Source organism: Anas acuta, chromosome 15 (genome assembly GCF_963932015.1).
Source record: "Anas acuta chromosome 15, bAnaAcu1.1, whole genome shotgun sequence".
Lineage (NCBI taxonomy): Eukaryota > Metazoa > Chordata > Aves > Anseriformes > Anatidae > Anas > Anas acuta.
The window spans coordinates 11,822,646-11,840,750 of NC_088993.1; the positions used below are offsets into that span (position 1 = coordinate 11,822,646).

General features: G+C 41.1%; 2 long non-coding RNA genes across 5 annotated transcripts in view; one reads left to right on the forward strand and one right to left on the reverse strand.

Annotated features, from left to right (window-relative positions):
* LOC137864597 (uncharacterized) overlaps window positions 1-6,054 on the forward strand; it is a 169,012-nt gene extending 162,958 nt beyond the window's left edge. For 2 of the 3 annotated variants that reach the window (XR_011101561.1, XR_011101563.1), the window contains exon 4: window positions 2,851-6,054. This is a non-coding gene — a long non-coding RNA (uncharacterized lncRNA). The remainder of the gene's footprint in view (window positions 1-2,850) is intronic. The other variant, XR_011101562.1, reaches the window with a different exon arrangement.
* Window positions 1-18,105, reverse strand: part of LOC137864596 (uncharacterized) — a 128,725-nt gene that overhangs the window by 13,597 nt on the left and 97,023 nt on the right. The window lies entirely within an intron of this gene.

The following is an 18,105-nucleotide window of genomic DNA, read 5'->3' on the forward strand; positions in this document are numbered from 1 at the left end:
GATCCTTCTTGGAAGCTTGTTAGGTTTTCAGATCACACCACAGGCTTACAAGCTTGATTTGTCAGGTTCATGATTGTTACTGGATATGTGAGTTCTATCATTTTTAGCCTGGGTAGTCACTAAGAATAGTTTTCCCTGGCAATACATTGAATTCTGTATGCTCTTTGTTGTAGCATACAGACTTCTATAATAGGAAAAAACCTAACTTGTTAGCTACATATCATTTTCAGAGCCAGCAGGAGCTGTATAGCTTTTAAGAATTAAATTATGTTCATTTATTCAGTGAAGGCAAAATACCCTACCAAGAGCCTAATAGCTTAAAGGCTTCCTAATCAACTTTACTTCATCATTAAATAATTATGCTTCGTGTATCTGAAATACACTTTTGTCACATCTCATATAAGGGATAGTTAGTGAATATGAGTCATTACTGAGGCTGTGAACCATTCATGATTAAACCTGAACCAAGCAAAGCTGCCTGGTTTCAGGTTGTGTGAACCATTCAGCAAGTGTGGGCTGCTGCCAACAAACTTCAATTCAATTATATCCAAACCACAGCAAAAACTATATACATGTTTACTGTATGGGCCAAAGCTACAGCAAGCTTTACGGAGTTTGGTGGACTTTTCTTTCTTTTTTTCTCATGAAGATCATTACGGCTCAAATCAAATGGGATTAATGCACCTTCTCCCTCCCACTCTGGAGGGACACCGTGAGGCTGAGCACCACTGAGGCTCTTGGAATATGTACGTGAAAAAACAGCGAGTGAGTGTGTTAGTGTTTCAGCTGGCCGTGCCTATCTGTAGCTGCGAGGCAGGCAGCTGCATGCAGGGTTTTTCACACTGACACCACTGGGCAGTGCTAGCCAGCTAGCCAACGTAAGAGAGACATTAGTGTTACAATTCAAAAGGTGAGTACTACCATTAGTGATACAGATGATCAAATAACTAGCCAGAAATATAGATTCACTGTGTTTGATTACCAGCAGATCTCAAATCATTCAAAATCAAACAACCTCATCGGCAGCCCGTAGTCACCTTACCCAGGGTTGCCAGCCACAAAAGGGTCTGTCCCTGCTGGCGTGATGGGCAATAGGCTGCAGGGAAATGAGCGACATTTCTGGCTGTGTGCTCGCGTTGCAGCTCAAATGGGCTTCAGCTGTTGCATAGGCTGCACTGTGCTCCTGCAAGGAACAATTCTTACAAAGAGTGGGACAGGGAGACAAACCCAAAATATGTCAGTTCACCTGAGGTTGCTTGAGTTGCTCTGCATCGTTGGAGGGCTGTTCTGCAGTCTTCTAAAGGGAAGGAAAGGCAGGGGAAATAAAATGACCTCGTATGAGTACTAAGAAGACCCCCAGTTTGTGTCATGATGGCCAGTTACTATCAGACCTCCTTCCTAATGGATGGGATGGGTCCTCTGCTGCTTGCAGTCCTCAGATCAAATCTATCCAAAACACAAGCTGCATTTCAAATAAAATAGGTAGATGAAAGCATGCAGGCAAGTTGGAAGGGTGGGGAAGCCAAATGTGAGAGAGATTTCTTTGGAGCTTGCCATTCAGTTGCTTCACTTACATTTCCTTAAGCATGAAATTCTGTTAGTAATTGTATCAGACAACTTTGTGAGAGATATTAAATCATAAACCCAGACTGAATAGCAGTCTAAAGCAATTATTAATTAATTATTGATTTATTCTGTCTTTTTTGATGAAATTATGCTCCTGAATTCAAAGTGCTAGTGAAGGTGTGTAGTGGTATTATTTTAATTCATAAAACTATCACTCTGCTTGGCTCCTGTGTAACTGAGGGAACCAAAGTCAGTGTTACTTAATGCAAATACTGCACCAGCCAATAATGCACATTTAATGAAGAGAAGAATTATGAAGAGAGAAATATGAAGAGAAGAGACACTAAGCTCCAAAGAGGAGGAGAGACAAAAGTCCTGGATGCTGTCACGATGCAGGAGGTGGTGCAGCAGTCTGCAGCCCCGGCATGGCCATGCAGTGCCTGGTGAAACCAGGCGTGAGGAAATGAAAAACACAGGAGGACATTTAAAAAAAGCAAAACACAACAACAGAACACTCCAGACTCAACCCCAAACACCACCAGGGAAAGGGAGCGACATCTCAGAGCAAAACGGAGCGGTCTCTGTCCTTTGTCCGTGCCTAGAAATCAGAACTGAGAGGTTTGGTTTTATATGGTTTTGGTCACCTCAAATCCGTCAGGACTATGGCTCCCTATTACACTTTTCTGCTTAATCCTGTGATGTTAATACACACACAAAAATGCACTTGGACTTCAAAAGGATGCTTTCACATGCTGTAAGAGCTGCAGGATATTTCTTGAGGTGTTGCAGACATTGACAGCCTTCATGAAAAAAACACACAAAACTCTCTAAGCCAGTGCTGAGGCACATGAAACGTTCTTCAGCTCACCTTCAAAATACAGTTTTTCTTGCTTTCCAGGTCTCACAGTTATTCTGCTAATGATTAAGGCTCTCCAGCACTTTAAAACAAAGCTTTTCACCTTTCAATACTTTTTCAATCTGTGTGAGAACAGACTCCTCACTGGCATTTATCTTACAGTGTGCTCTCTAGCACCCTGACAAAACATATTTTGAAACAGGTTCCTTTTCATCTCTGAGTTTCCCGAGTGTCCAATAACCAACCTTTCCCTTTCCCTTTCCTTTTCCCTTTCCCTTTCCCTTTCCCTTTCCCTTTCCCTTTCCCTTTCCCTTTCCCTTTCCCTTTCCCTTTCCCTTTCCCTTTCCCTTTCCCTTTCCCTTTCCCTTTCCCTTTTCCTTTTTCTTTCCCTTTCCCTTTTTTAAGTAAAGGCTTCTCCTTTTCTACAGCATTTTCTTCTGCGTGCTGCCAACCACATGGTTTCATTCACTGAAGTAACCGATGGTGAGATTAGGCAAATACTTTGACTTTGCCCCTGGCTTTCGTGGTTGCCGTACCTCTGAAGACGCCATTCACCTCTAATTACACGTCTGTTGAAATCATGCAGAGAAGGAACAGTGTAAGTCATTAGCCCTCCTAAATGAATGTGCAGCTGAGTAGCTAACAAAGGGATTAACACTTGACAGCAAAAGCGTTGCATGCTGAAGGAGAGGGTCATTGGGTGACTGCCTATTACACAGAAATAATTGCTGTCCAATGCTGAGAGAAACCGATGGCTGCAGGCTGTGTTTAATGCACAGAAATGCATTTTTGCTGTCAGTTCTTACCCCTTTGCATAATCCACCCTTGCACAAAATGCGGAGGCAGCCTATTTTGGCCAGGGCATGGTGGGAACAGGTAATGGAAGTACAAGGGGAGCTGAAACTCAAGGACATTTGGTAGGAATCTTCCCATTGAACAGAAAGTTTTCACCCCTAAGAAAAAACTAATACATTTTAAACAATGCTGCTTCACTTGTTCCTCCGTTACTGCAGTATGGCATCTGTTTTTTTGTTTGTTTGTTTGTTTTTTAAGAGAGATATTCAATAACATGATTACAAAGACATAGTAAAAATGTTTGTGTTTGTCCACCACCAGTTTTTTTCTTATTTAAGAGAATGCAATGGTTCAGAGCACTGCCCACACTACTGTGAGCCTTTTGTAGATTAAGCTATCCCTGGAAAGATTCCTCTCTTACTGGTATTTTACCCTTTGCAGAATCGAGTTCTTATTTACGGAGCTTAACAAATCTGTTCATTCCATGGCCACTAAGAAAAACTACCTATGGAGGACTTCAAAGCATGGTAACAATTACTAGATGCAATACGGGCTGAGTTAGGGGACTATGGGCATCACTGTCATCATGGGGCTGTTGATAAATTACTCAAATGTGCTTGCTTAAAACATGCCACCACATCAACATGATGTGGTATGGAATAGCCTGCTTAGTAGCAACGTGATCTTAAGAGTTAGGAGAGATTTTTTGGGTTAGACTTCCTGCTGGAACAAATACTCATCACTCTATTGAAGTCATTGCAGCTGTTATGCTTCAGATGAGCTGAGATTTGTTCCTTGTCTTCAGGCAGACAAGGATAAAGCAATGGCTAAAATGATTCAGGGGAATTCAGCACACATTTGGCATTAAAAAAGAAAGGGTCTCTGTGGTGGACTTCTGAGCAGGGATGCATTTTTCTTTTGTGCTCTACCTGGTGCTTGTTGCAATGCAGACCTTGTGACCTGATGCAGGGATGAAATAAATCCCAGGCAATAGCCCACAGAAGGATCCCCAGGTGGGCAAGGTTTGGGGCTGGCTGCTTCTTTTTTTTTTTTTTTTTTTTCTCTTTCTTTCTTCTAGTGTTGCCTACAATGCATGGTGGAAAAACCTTTTGGCCTTTTTAGGAAAAAAGCTGCCATTTCAGAGCATGTTAGCTTAGTCGAAGAAATTTAACTGGACTATATATAGACACACTTTGACATCTTCAGCCCAATTTAAAGACAGTGGATTTTAGTGCAGGCATTTTAAGCTATCAGATGATAGCTGGATGAAAATACCATAGAGATACATAACTAAGGCTGAGGAAAGACACGGGAGCAGCAGGGTGGTGGTGTACAATGTGAAAAGGATGTTTACATCCAAACATCACACGCACAGTTGAGCATGAATTCACATTGGATCAACTTGCATTCAAACATATATTTATTAGCTATGGGTGGAAACTACTGTTTTCAGTAGCAGAGTATGAGTATTACAAAGGTGAAATCTGTGACTTCTAAAAAAAACCTTACCATGGCTAGTATTTGCAAAGCCCTGCTGAGGAACAGCTTCTGAGGAGCGGTGATACCTTGGCTTCTCTATTATTAATCTCTTTTTTGGCAGTCTTTTTTTCTGTATCTTTAGCGACATGTCTGCTTTCCCATGACATGCCCTGCAGAGATTTGTAGTGAGTGAAGCTGAAAACAGGAATCTACATCTTCCCTACTGACATTTTAATATTTCACTAGGGTGCGCCAGCAGAAGAGCTGAGGTGAGCGCCGATACCCAAGACTGATGAGCCCAGGCAGCCACAGCCTCTTTGGTGCTCATAGCCACTGGCCCAGCCAAACAGCTCAGCAATACACCACCAAGAGCCCCTGCCACCCACTGCAGGAGGTATTCATGCATGCTCAAGCTACTGATGAGCAGAGGCTGGAGGGAATGCCCCAAAAGCAGTGAATATGGTAATAAAAGGAAATTTAGCCATGAGCCAACATGCATCCCACAGGCTGTTTTCCATTCACTCCAGAATACTTCTTCCTCTTGTCTGATTAAGTGACATCAGGTTAGTATATCTGCCTGATTATTTAGTTCTCCGCATCATTTTGAGCACTGTAATCTCTTTAATTGGTGCAAAGGATTATTTTTTTTCCAATGTTAAAACAGCTTCTCTAGATGGAGTTTTTCATGGTTGTTTTTGCTATCAACTTCAGAACTCATGCAAAAGGACTCTGATTTTGGTTTTATTCACTCACAGAATTACCATGTTTGCAGACATAGAAATAGTGTATAGGTCTACATACAAAGGAAATATAACGCCCTAGTTAATTTTCTGCATCAGTGAAAACGAGCTTTTGTCAAATGGGGAAGACGTAAGGGCAGACGTTGCTGATGTCAAAGAGCACTATCCCAGAACCAAGCCTCCAGCACTATTTGGAAACAAAAGGTAAGAAGAGATAGCAGATGAGGTGAAAATGCTGATTATAAGTGGTATTTGGAAGAGATAAGCAAATTGGCTTCTCTAATCTCAAATTTTAAAATTTTCTTGCTGCGTTCTCACCCCATTCTGAGTCTGTCATATATTTTATTTCTGCAACCAGACCTCAGTCTATTTTTATGCTTCAGGCAATAACAGTCCAGATGAAAACACTCTTCCTTGTCCTTATTTGTTAAAACCCTAAAGGTTATTTCCTGATGATAAGAGGGCGGTCTCTTCCTTTTCAAAAGCACAGATTTTCTTTCATATAAACAGTCCTGAGCTGTTTGGTCTGGAGTGTTTTTCAAAGGCAAGCTGGTAATCAGCCCCGTAGAGATGCTTGTGTCTTTCAGAGCTGGACCAACAAATCCATCACACGGCTGGAAAAGCTCTTGGTCAGGACCATGCTCCCAACAGGCAGACTTGGAGAGAGAGTAATAAGGCAAGCCTGCTAGAGGCTGATTTTTTTTTTTTTTTTTTCTATAAGCAGTTGTATTAACGCATGGCTACTACAGATAATATTGATATTTCTCAACAGCTTGTATTTGCAGTTAGGCTTGCTCGTACTCTGACTACTTGAAATTCCTCTTGTGGCTTTTATCCCAGGATGTCTAAACAGTTTAGCAACATTCATTAAAGCACTGTGGCACCCCCTTTATTGACAGAGCAAGCTTCTGCTGCCCACTTCACAGAAGCATTCATCCTGAAAGGCATTTAGTCAGTGAGAAAGGGACAGAAAGGGCTTGAGCATCTCCATTTCCAGGCAAGCAGCAGGCATTATGATGTACTAAAATTTTCATTTTTATAAGGAAGAAACAAAGTGGAGGATGTATATATAGACCGTTGAAATAAAAAGCTAAGGTAATAGTCTTCTAACACTCAAAAAGTTTGCAGAGAAGGTGCTTCTGAAATATTGTCCTGGTCAACAAAGGGAGAAGGAAAGGTGCTGGTCCACATGAAGTAAAGGTTTAAATTAGAGATTGGAAAAGCTTCCTAATGAAGGATACTCAATCAGTGAACCTGGCTGCTAAGGGAAGCTGTAAAATCTAAGTTATAAAGGACCAATTAGACTAACACCTGACTGGAATGGGCACAGCAGGATTCTGCCTCCATGCAGCGAAAATGGACTTAAAGCCACTGTCACACTGTGGTGCTATTTTTTCAATCCCCTAGAACCCCACTCAAACACTGAGATTTCTTTTTTGCTATGCACGTATATCCCCAGACTATATGTAGGTCCTCCAAGCACAGCTGTGTTTCCAGCGTGTCTCACTTGTATAGCACAGCCTGTCTGGAAAAATAATAATTGTAAACCTAAGTTATGAGAGATCAAAGCCCCCTCATGACCAAATCATGAAGATTAAAATTAATTTCATTATTCTGAGTAGAGTATCCTTCCCGAGGCAACAAAGTATGTTCTTGATTCATGAGCTTGTACCTTATCTGAGCTCAGGGACGTCTCTCTCTCTCCCCTATACTCCTGTATGTGTGTATATATATGTATACATATATACATGTGTATTTAGAGGTTCAGGTATTTACTACAAGGTTTACTTTCAGCCTTCAGTGAGGTAAGCGAAGGCTTTCCCTAAAGTTCCATGATCTGACTGATTTAGTTTCCTGGTGCACAGTATGAGCAGTGTGGCCATGCCACTCACAGCTCTGGGTTCCTAGCTGAAAGCCAAGATCCTTCATGCCACACTCAGTGCTACACTCCCTAAACTTCCAAATCCTTGACTGCATTCTTAGTCATGAGTTGCAAGAATGATAACCAGCTTCGTAAGTCAGCAGTATCCCCGAAATAAGATGGTAAAGCAGCTGTGTTGGCTCTAGAGTAGCTTAACTTTAGGCTTCTGAGTATGATGAATTATTGTTTAAGGAGATGCATTCATAATTCTGTTCCTCCCAAGCAGGTGGTTGATATTTTGAGATCCCTGCTGCATCAGCACTGTGTATATTTGGCACAGAAACTGCATGAATATTATAAATTCTATATTTAATTGAATTTCATAAAGAAATCCTGTAAATCATAGTCAGCCCATCAAACAAAATAGAAAATTGATATGTTGAGGTGTTAAATAATGTTACTTCTTTTTGCCCCTACAGGTTAGACAAAACTTTGTTGTTTCCTTAAGAAGAAAAACACGACAGTAGAGTCAGGTATCTGTGATGTAGTTCTCTATCTGAAAACAACATGAAATCCTAATTCTTAAAAAATATCAAGTAACGTGGTAAAGCACCTGTATCCACAACAGCAAGCCTCCCTGAGCCAGCTCTCAGCGACGGAGGTTCTCTGTTCAGGCTTTCAGCATGGTGCCACTACTTGTTCAGGCTACATCCTAAGTTCTCCTGCTTCTTTTTCAGCTTCCTTGAAATATTCTTTCTGTTTCTCTCACATGTACTTTGGCACAAAAAGCACAATATCATTTGCTATACAGTAGGTGGTGAAACTCCTTCATTTACATTTGTGACTGTTAGGTGGTTACTTATATGCTACTATTGTTTGAACATCCTGGGACTGCCAAAATCCTAACTCGTTCCACTTCTCCCGACAGAAGGCTAGGCCGGGAGTTCTTGCTGTAAAGTTGGACTCTGAGGCCATGGCAAAGGAACTAAGTCCCTGTAAACAGGAGGCAGTTCAAACAAGTATGAGTCTTACCTAGTGATTAGGGGTAAAAACTACATAACAACTGAAGTAGGAGATTTATATCTAGTTTTCTTTAGGGGGTTTGCAGGTGTACCTGACTAAAACTGCCTTCCTCAGTAGTGTATTATTTGGAGTTCTTGGTACCACTGACTTACAATGAAGTGCTGTTTACACCTGGTTTATCCATAGTAAATCTATTACATGAAAACAAATGAGAGGTAAGAGAGACTTGCACTAAATGAACTCAGTTCATTATTTAGCCACATCTAGCAAATTGAATACAGGAGCTGAGTTTGGCACCTGACCTGTTTTGGCATCTTTTATCTGCAGAGCACTCTTTGTAGGAGAGGACAAGGAGCAACAGCCCTGGGAGCCTTCAGAAACACCCAACGAAGCTCCTGCATGGCCACATTTTCTTGACGGGCTGTTTCAAGTGCTCTTTAGAGTTATTTGATCTGGTCCTCCAAATCCTATTCACATCACTTCTCTTTACTGCTCTCAGAGTGGAATTCATCACAGGCTATTTTATCTTGGTGAGCGCTGAGCATGCACATGGATTTGAGTCCATGCAGCGCATCTACAAATAGCCAGGCTGCTGCAAAAGGTCCGTGGCCTTGCTTATCAGAGGAAAGTGGCAGAGGGCTGAACTTTAGCTAGGCCAAGGAGATCCTGAAGCATTGCACCCCAGGCAATTGCAAGTCGCAGTATGCAAGAGGCAAGACACGCTCTTACTTGTCACGGCCTGGGGAAAGGTTCTGTTGGAGATGGTTTGTAGATATGTGTTGAAAGGCCTCTTTGATATAAGTGGATAGCCCAAGTATGGCAAGAATGGTTCGTGCGATAACATTTGAACAGGACACCTTTGTTGCACAGTACAATAGCGATGCTAGAGAAAAGCAGCTCAGGTTAGCAGCTCCTGTGCTGAGTGTAAGGGAAACAGCGAAGGGTAATCTTCACCTGCCGAGGTAAATACTTGTCACTGCCCCTGAAAAACGCAATTATGGAAGATCAAAAGTAAGCCGGTGAGAGAATGAGCAGGAGAAATGGTGTCTGTCATTGGTATCCAGTGTGCTCAGGGAAGTGGGAACAGGGGAGCACAGTCTAAGCAATGAAGATGGTTACACTACAGGGTATATATGCTTTACTTATTCTACTTACCTACTAGAAATGATCTGAGGCAGAGACTGGTCCACAGCTGATGAAGGGCGAGCAGGAAGAGTGTTAGATGTACCAAGGCGCTCACTACATGTGTGAATACTTGAAGGACATTATTCACCATTATTAATCCTCCAAACAGGCACAACGTCAAGAAGATAGGCAAAGGCCTCAAACATTTTGGGAAATCACTGTGTGCAAATGTAATTTTCACTTTTTTCTATTGCACAAATGAAACAAACAAACAAACAAACATGTTGCCCACCAGAAAAGGGCCTGAGTTTTCCTGCAGTAGAAATCAAAAAGCAACTTTGCTAAATGCAGTGGTATAACCTAATGAGGTCTGAATACACTTTTACATACTAAACAATACCTGCACAGCTTCCTACTGAATTCAGGGGGACTGTTTGTACAGCAAATTACTGCTCTGCCCAAGTCCGTGAGCATCCAGGTTTCCACTAAAATAAGATTACATGTCTATTAGACTATCCAGAAGCTACAACACTGCAATATACTCTATTACCATGCACTGAAGATGGGTCCCTGGGAAATAATTGAATAGAAATACGTAGGAGCCCAATTTCCTCAGTAACAGCAAATCTCTCTGAAGCACAGAAGTTTCAGTGACGATTCAGCTCTTGGGGCAGAATCCATTTAACTTTGGATTTGGAAAGGCCAGTGCTGAACTTCAGGAGCAGCAGATTTGTGTGTCACTGGATTATAATGGGGAGGCTATTTTGCAAATAACCTGTTCTCTGAAATTGCTGACTCTGAGATGCTTTAGGAATATTGACATTTTGCCACGAGTATAGAAACCTCAGAGTCAACTCTTATCAGACGACTTAACAACACATTTCACTTACATAAATGAAACAATCCCATCTCCTTATAACAATTACAAGAACATCTTTCAGTTATTATGCCACTGTGCAGCATGGACAGAGGTATTGATCCAGGCCTACATTTGATTTACAAATTATATTATGACTCTTATTGAGAGCTTTTCTGGGGAGAAAACAGAGGATATAATATAAGGGAAGAGGAGGGGAATAATAATGGTAAAGTCTCCATACAGTTCCTTTGGTAACTTTCCCAGTGCTCTAACGTGTTTTCTCCCCACTTTGTCTCTTTGAAGCTAAGAAAGGTGCAGCATTCTCAGAGACATTGGCATCTCCATTCTCTTCTCAGCCTTGCTCCTTCTTGTAGCCAATTCTGTAGGTGTTGGGAAGAAAGAACTGGCTATAAGCAGGGACAACGCTGCTGCAGGTAAATTTAAGAATGGAAAGACAAAGTTTCACAACCAGAAAAATTGCTGAGAAACCTGAGATCTGTTAATATTTAAGCAGACAACTTTGTGCCAATGTCCTTTTGAAATGCTGCGAAGTGCATGCCTCAGGGCAGCCTATGGCAAGGGGCAGCCACTGAGAAAAAGTGGTGCTGTTGTGCTCTTCTCAAAAGGTGATTTGTTTCCACATCCTGAACATTTCAGTATTTGTGTATTTGGTTTCTACAGGATGAATCTCACCGTCTTTTCATGTGCAACACTACCAGTGGTCAGTCTGAGCTCTTTTAGCATTCCAGAGATGTCTCAGTCTGTTGTCATTCTTTATATCACTGCATTTTAAAATCACAATTTCATCAGTTGTAGAATTTATTGTGCTCATGTGCCCTCTCTTTCTGATGTTTAGAGTTGTTTTACTTCCTGAAATTCAGTGGCATAATCTACTTCAAAGGCCAAAGCTGTTCCTTGTGTTCTAAATACACATGTGAAGAATATCAGCTAATTAGTGCTAAATTGAAATGCAAAAGGAATATCCATTCTTTTTAGGTTATGTGTACATACCACTTACTTCCTTTACAGTTTCTGAAGAAAGATCAGCCACTGCATGCTGTAAGAACCACTGAGAATACTAAAAAAGCTGTCACAGAATGATATCTTGATAAAACAAGATGACCTTTAAAGTTGAAGCTGTGGAAGCAAACCAGATAAAAAATGTTTTCAAAATACACCTGAAAAGCACTACAATGAAAGGAAAAGTGATTATTCTTACACTCTTAATTGTTTTAAAAGGTTGATACAATTAAAGTAGGTATTGTTTTAAAACAATGGGATTTCTTATCATGCTGGCTACATTACTCATTTTTGAATGAACTTTCATTTTTTCCACTTATGAAGCAATGCCAATTTCTTTATGCACGCTTCTCATTTTTCTTCACATATTGTATGGCTAGGACAAAAATTTTCACAGCAGGAATTGATTACTAGCTGGTCACTTTAAGCTATGTGGTCTTCCTTCCTTGTAATTATTGAGTGACTCTGTGTCCTTATGCCATTTAAAAGGTTTCTGCCAGCAGACAACAGCTGGGGTCATTCTTATTGCTCCTCAGTAATCTTGTTTGGTACAAAATATCAGAATTCGCAAAGGAGCCATCCACAATATTTCTGTGTACAGAAGCTCTCCTGCAGGGGAAGGGGAAGAAAGGGGGGGAGAAAAGTAAAAATATCTACTGGCACCAATTATATTGACTTCTCTTTAGATTCTGGTCCTGCTTTTCCAATTACACTCAAGTGAATTTACAGAGTTGGAGCCAGGATCCAACTTTTCCTATATTTTTATATAATGCCTTACAAAATGAATTCCTAATCCTTGATTCTGACTGGGTAGAACATCTGCCCTAAATATAACAAATATTAAAATTCAGGCTTTGCTGATGATGTCAAACAGAAATAAGAGACTACAAGGAAGAGCAGATTTTTGCTGGGGGGAGGTGACCTTTCCTAATAAACTCAGTTTGGATCCGTTTGAACCCATTACTGTGAAAACAAAAAACAGCCAGAAAATCCACAACCATGCATGGCTGTGGAAGCAAGTCAGTGGGAAGGAACCTAACTTAAATCCTGCTCACAGTTACAGACCTTGTGAAACATTCATGTGCTAAACAGTCCTGTTCAGGACACTTTCCTGGCTCACACTGACTGAAGAGGGAGAGGAAGGGTCTTGAACTGACTGAAATGCGGAGCTAAGACCTACATCTGTTGACAACTGCAACTCCTGTGGCTGAGGAACCGAGGCAGGAAAAGCTTCATCAGCACATGTCAAGGCAGGAAACATAAATGTTTTATGTGCGTGTCGTTATTTACTTTTGAAAAAAACTGTGACTCAATAACAAGTAAGAATTAACATGGTAAAATATACCCTGTGTATCCTATTTTTAAGTTTTGTACTGCTGGCATGCAGATTTTCCTGGAAAACATTTCTTTTTTATGTCCTTCAGCTGGGATGCTACATAACTTAAGTCACCATACGGAGATCTTGGAATTTCAAGGAAGTTCTTGGATGAAGTCCTATTGCTTTTGCCTTTTTTTTTTTTTTTTTTTTTTCCCTTTTGAGCCCCATGGCATACCTGGAACTCCTGTTTGGACAAATGAAGCTCATCAATGTGATTGCAAGAGAGTGAAAGATGGATCATTTAAAAAAAATACCTAAGAAAAGGCTAGAGGAATCCTGTTTTCTCCACTCCAGCATGGCTGTATTATTGTGCTGCAGCTCCCAGTAAATGCCCACAGGGTCAGCATGTGATGCCAACTGTTTTCCTGGTGGAAGGGGATTTAAGGTCTCTAGCCCCAAAGTCTGAGTGGTTCCCATAACCCTTTGAATGTTGGATAGCTGGCAGTCTTGCAGATAAAGTTTAATCTACCTTGAAAGGCCAAACTTCACAGCTTGGGTTTCTGTTTTCATCCTTAGTCTACTTCTGTCTGTTTAATAGCAAAGGGAAAAAAAAAAAAAAGGTGATAAACTGGAGACCTTGAGACTGGGACCTTTTTTACTGTCTTCAGCTTAGCCCAGGAAAGGACATCAGTGTTCCAGCAGGGAGAATCTTTCATGGATACACAGGGATTTGCAAAAACAATGTCTCAAGTGCAATCCCGTATTTTTACACAGTGTCTGTTTTTGAAAGGTATAGCAAGTGTTTTATATCACTCTCCAATATGAGTTGAAAGTGAATGAGCAGCTCTGAAATAAGACTAATTCTTTGATGTTAAAACTGAGATTCATTTAACTCTTCCTGGCTGTGGAAGAACAGTTTATGTTGTCATAGAAAAAAATAAGTGATGTTAAGATATTTGTTCTTAACATCATTGCCAGGGAGATCTACAAATACTTATTAACAGGTGACCCTTGACTTTGACTAGCATCTCTGGACACTATTTCAAGTGAATAAATCAGGAAAAAAATTCTCACAGACATTCACTGACACCCAGTCTCATGAAACACCCTCCGGCTGTTTTGATAACCACAGCCCAATATAAGTAAGTAATACACATTTTCTTAATCTGAAATTTGAGTCTGTGTAGCACATAAATCTTACCTGAAACTAGACTGGGACCTACTTGTATTAATGCATTTTTTTGATCTATGTACCTTAGTGTTGCATACAGATCCACGTTTTTTTTTTTAAAAAACTTTCAGTAATTCAGCTGAAGTAACAGCTTCTTCTCTGTTAGCATCACTACCTGTTTGCTACCTTACCATATCAAAGTGAAATCAGGGAGTCCAGTTTATTGGTTTTTATAGATTGGAAGAAAATAAATGTTTGCATTATGCATAAAGAAGGAAAGGAAATGTTCTGCTTGAGAGTTATTTTTTCCATGTTGAATACAACTACCCACTTTCAAGGTGTGTCTACAAGTAAGTGCAGACTATGCTGTGCAGTGGGCTGCAGGATTTGGTCCGTCATTAATATAGGAAATGGCAAAAATTACTTGCAACCCTGCAACTCTCACTGTCAAAACTCTGAGCAGAAGGGAACTGCATCCTTTGGAAAATGTCCAGACTTTTACCTGAAGAGGTAAAGGAGATAAACAGGGCTTGTGTTGTCCATTCCTGCCAACGGGGGAGAGATTACCTTAGCCATGTGCCATCCCAGGTAACTTACTGCAAGTGCTCTGACTTAGTCAGGAATCTGCAGGTGGCTTTCCTTCTCCTTCCTCTCATGGATTGAAGAAGTTTCGTTTTTGATGCTCTTCTTTGTTAGGTAGCACCAAGTGCTCAGGTTATCATGCATCTCCATGCGCATCTTGTGGCACTTCTTGTTGCTCCTCTAGAGCTACTCACATTAGCTTTGACCTGCTCAGCTTGACCATGAACTGCACTGCAGAGACCAGCATTGATCCTGCAGTCGTGGACCTCTGTTCATTATAAATGTGTACGTCACATAATAAAGTAAACATGGTGCTACTACAAAACAGGACATCTCTTCCTATTCTCTGCCTGCCTGAGTGTGCTGCAGTTCTGTGTGTTCAGACAATTAGTGTTGTGCTTTCTTTCTGTGTTTGGACCATATGGCTAAATCTCAACCCATATGTTACAACGGTGCAAATGAAGGTGGTTTAGAAAGGCACCCTAATTAAACAGCACAGTTGGCTAGCTACGAAATTCAAGTTGGTGACTTAACTTCGCAGTATGAGGCAATTTGGAGAGGTTGTTTTGTTTGGGGGAACTCTAGACATGTTTTGATTTTGATAGCTGAAACAAGCATGCAGAATGTAGAGGCTGTGGCATGTGGCCACTGTTAACAAAAACCTACCTGTAGGAGGCAAACATCAAGTTCGTTTGCAGGCCATTCCTGGATGTGTTCTAGAGAAAGGCATTGTATGTGTGCATATGATTATCTGTGGCAAAACTGAGATCATTAAGGTGCCTTGATACTCACATCACCCTGCATTACACAAATGGAGAATCCAGAAGAACCACTTCCAGCAGTCTGCTGCTGAACATACTTCACATATTGCATAACCTGGCTGCAGTGAGGCCAGAAGCTGACTGAAGATTTATATCCTTGATGCTCTGGTTTGACACCAGTGATAGGTTAATCCTGAGAAGTGCTGCACCGCAATATCTCTATTGCTAAGGACCTGCAGAAAAGGAGCAAAATGAAAAATGCAGAGTAGGACCCCAGCCACACTACTGCTGCTCTTGCAATGGCAGTAATTAGGCGAGCCTAGGCAACGAATGAAAGCTGTAAACCATCTTCCATGAAACCGTTGGTCATTGTGTCAAGTCCAAATATTAACGCATGGCCATTTTTACTGTCCCAGATCCAAACTGATATGATAGCTGAATCACAACTGGGATTCAGAGGAATAAAAGAAAGAAACAAAACATTCCCTCACTGACAAGAAATGAAAGAAAAACTGCAAAAGCACAGGGTGCACAGACTCCACAAAAATAGTTGTTCTTGTCAGCTCCTTCTGCCTTAATCATTTGCCCTCATCTTTGTGGTAGGTGTTGAGAAATCAGTACCCACCAACACTCACTGATGTCAGCACTGAGCCTTGGCTTTGGGATATCGCATTGCAGTCACTGATTAATACCTCCGTGCTGCTAAATGCTTTCATTCTTCCAAAGGGAAAAGAAAAGTACAATAGGGACTATCACAGAAGTATCCAGGGCTGACATTTTATCCTCCTTCTGTCATGAGCTCAGAGGCAAGAGCAGTGGAGAAAGGAGCCGTAAAAAAAATGAGCAAAAGATGACACTCGGATCATTGCATGTCAGAAATGCCATACAGGACCTGAATATTGTCCTCAGTCAGCAATGACATCAGTTTGTCACTGTCTTCAGTGTTATTTTGCTGGGTCCCTCAGAGCTAACTGGACACAGCACTACTCAACCAACACCTGCCAATCACATTCTAAAAATAACATTCAACTGTCATCAAGTTATTGGAATTCTTGACTATTTTATATGCTGGCCACCCTGCCTCTTTAACCCCCTGCATCATTCTTGTGTCCTCTGTGACACAGGAGATTTCAGTTAAGTTGCAAGTGGAGATGTATTGAACCCCAGGGACTGGATAACTCTGGGTAATAACTGTAACACATGTACAAAGGGACAGTGGAAAGGAAGATTTAATCAGTATCTGCTACTGTGGGTTGATTTTTGTATTTGTTTGTATTTTTTTTTTTTTTTTTTTCCTCTGTATTGTTTTCCTGCTTTGGCACGTCCCTTACCAAACCCCTCTTGTGGTTTGCAAAAAATGAGTTTGACTTTTTCACCCTCATCCTTCTGGATTCCAGCTGGGATCAAACACAGATTCTTGGTATAGCAGTCACATACACAGGCTTACCAGTTTCTGAAAAACAACAGCCTGGCTACGTATCTCTGTTACTATATATGTATTATAGCTCAACATATCAACCTCTAGCAAGGAATAAGATATATGGATATAGTGCCATGCCCATGGTATTGAGTTTAAATCCAGCACTGGCTGGCAAAGTACTAACAAGTTGATGGGAGCCCACCAAGGGGTACCAGACTCAGGGAGACAAGGGGGATGTTGAGAGTAGATGGAAGGAGAAAGCTTCTTTGTGGAGCTTGTAGCAGCCCCATGGAGAAGAACCTAATGGATGACTATTTTTGTTACTTTGGGGGAATTCCCTTGGGATTTAGGCTGTATGGGACCTGTATAAAGCCTAAAGGACACCAGTCTACTTCCCTCTCCTTCCCACAACTCCCTGAAGAAGGAACCAGCCTCAGCCAGCTCCTGTTGGTTTGTGCACCACCCGAATCCTGCAGGGGTTTGTCACAAACCCCACAGCACTCACAGAAACCTGCCAAAAAGACACTTGCTAACATCCAGCCAAAGGCAGATAGCATAGATGATCTTGCCAGAAGCTAAATTTGTGCTAATTCTCCCATTTCACTCCATATGTTATTAAACATAAAGTATCAGTGAAACACAAAGCTCACAAAAGAACGACAACAGAGAGAAATTTCTAAGATGCCAGGAAAAAAGACTCTAGGTTCTCTTAAACAGCTTCTCAATTCCTGAAGGAGATAGAGCATGTAATTCTGTTTCTGAATATTTATACTATTTCATCCTCCCATGCCCTTGGTGAGCTATCTGAATAAGGTAGCAGAAGGTTCATCTGAAAGGCACAGAAGTTTTGTATCCAAATTTTCAGCATACATTTGTGAGTCTTTGAACACACCCAGTTCCTGAATGTGTTTTTTAATTAAAAAAAAAAAAAAAAAAAAAAAAAAGCTCTGATGTTTGATGTTCCTCTTTCTTCTTTATCTTCCCTGCAACAGCTGGCAGTACTACTGCCAGATGCCACCAAAGCCTACAGAGTATTACAACCAGGCCAGCCCTAACCCTGGGCTTGAAAGAGTGATGATGTCTCGCCTGCCGCAGGATGCAGAGGAAATGAATGAGACAGAAGGAACTTGCCAGAAAGCTACAACTTCCAACTATCAAAATACCAAATCCAAGAGTCAAGATGTAGCTTAGTAGCTCCAACAGCCAACAGACATACACACCATACACACTTTTTTTCTTAGTATTTGATGGCAGTTCATTTTCTCAAGCAATTCTTGGGCTTTACACATGACTTGCAGAATGTCTGAATTGTACAAGAAAGGAAAGGAAAATAGGTCTGGAGGTGTCACACACAGAAATACTTCTGTGAAGTCACAAAAAGGTGCTAACAACAGTCTTCTTCCTTAATAGTGGCCAAAGAAATGTAACGTTATTTTGATTAAGAATCCAGTATAGCAGAAAGTCATTTCCATACTGAACAGTCTGTGATCTCTCACCCACCTGCCAAGTTAAAACAGACTGGTCCTACT